Here is a 1,860-nt window from a genome sequence, read left to right on the forward strand (position 1 = left end):
GGACTGCCATTCCTATGCAGACATTGACACACCTCATTAAAAGTGCCCCCCCCACCTCCCCCCGCCGAAGTCAAGCATCATAATGGTGGAGCGCGCACATACACCATATTGACATCCACGAGTAGGTGTCCGGATACATTTCATCAGATAATGTACATCACAGGCTTATATCAAATATTTCTGCTATATCAACATAAAATAACTCTATCCATTGCCCGAAGAAATGAAGAACATGAAAACATTAGGATCCTTTAAGAAAGAGTTCATATTGATTCAAACATTTAGCAGTAGTTTCTGTGGCATTAAGGAAGATATAAATTATTCACGTTGACAATATTAAGTGAAAAGCAGATTAAATAGATAACATATTTTTTAAACAGAGCCTTACGCATGAAAAGTATTTCCGCTCGTTCTCAGTTTTGTCGGTATCAGTGCTCTAACGTACACAGCAATCTGTATTTTAAGCTGCTAAACGCACTGTGCAACACAAAGGATCGGTTTTTCGTAATCTTGTAACTGTCTGCCATCGACGTAAAGTTTGAAATTTGTCTCAACATTGTCGACAACCTGACTCTGCAATAGAACAGAAGAGTGGTGCCATGAGGCGTCATCCTCGGGCTCAAAAAGGCTTCATCCTGTGAAGGGTCGACACATGCGAAAAAATGGCCAAAGCTCAGAAGATCAGACGAAATTTAAGGGGGATTAATAATGTCACATTGGCACCAAGTTTCACCACAATTCTGACCAGCGCCACCATGGAGTGTCTTATGATGGGAAGGTTTTCACTCGAACATTTAACTCCTTGAAACATCCTCGCAGATTAATACTGTGTGCCGAAACGAGACTCGAACTCTGTCCCTTTGTATTTTGCGGGTAAGTGCTCTACCTTCTTTTGATGAAGTTGCGGTGGTCTGAACTGCGACTCCCTACGTTTCAATTACGCGTTTCCTTATGAGTGACCTAGGATAAGAGTTTAGACGCAATGCTGCTCGGAATCGACACAAAAAGACCTATAGGGATGGCATAAAGAGTGTCAATGAAACAACCGTTTCCTAGGGGGGTTGATTCTTGCGAATTTCACCGTCGAAAAGGGCAGTTCTCAGTGCGAACAATAGGATGACCTTCGTGACAGCGGCTGACACCCCTGGACATTTCAGCTGCCCTCTAATGACATTTTGGTACTGCATTCTCATTGAATCCACTTTGAATGTAATACTCCCTTTAGAGTGCAGCCCAACCGCAGTTTTTGGTGTGTGCATATTGGAACCTATAGAGACAGTTCAAAACCATTCGACGAAATCTGTACGTGATACGAAGGACCAGAGGATGCTGATGCTTTTGCAGCACTCCTGTTCCGCGGCCTCCTGTGGCGTGATCAAGGAGGGCTGTGACACTGGTACACGTGTGAATACAGTAGCAAATGGTCCCTCTAACAGCCATGTGTTTTTGGCAATACCCTCTGTGTCGCACGAGGGTGACACCGTAGGTCGCCACGCTTTTGTACCATTGCAGAGCCAGGCTGCAGACAATTTTGAAACAAATTTTGAACATATACGTCACAATGCGACTCAATTACGAGCTCTAGAAAAAGTGATTCATTAATTGTGTTGCCAAGTATAGATTACACTAGCTTGCATTCTGGAAATTCTTGGCAAATGATTGCTCAATAACAGGTGCTGTGAAACTACTGCCTCCCGTGGTTCATTGTAATACAAATAACATAAGGAAATTTAATAATACTACTGACCCTTTTAACGTTTTCTCCAACAATCGCTGATTTACACCAGGGTCCCCTAACACAAGCTTCCATCCTTTCTCACGCCGTTTCGTAACGCCAGAGAAAGAAAGATAGATAGATAG

Source organism: Schistocerca piceifrons, chromosome 4 (genome assembly GCF_021461385.2).
Source record: "Schistocerca piceifrons isolate TAMUIC-IGC-003096 chromosome 4, iqSchPice1.1, whole genome shotgun sequence".
Lineage (NCBI taxonomy): Eukaryota > Metazoa > Arthropoda > Insecta > Orthoptera > Acrididae > Schistocerca > Schistocerca piceifrons.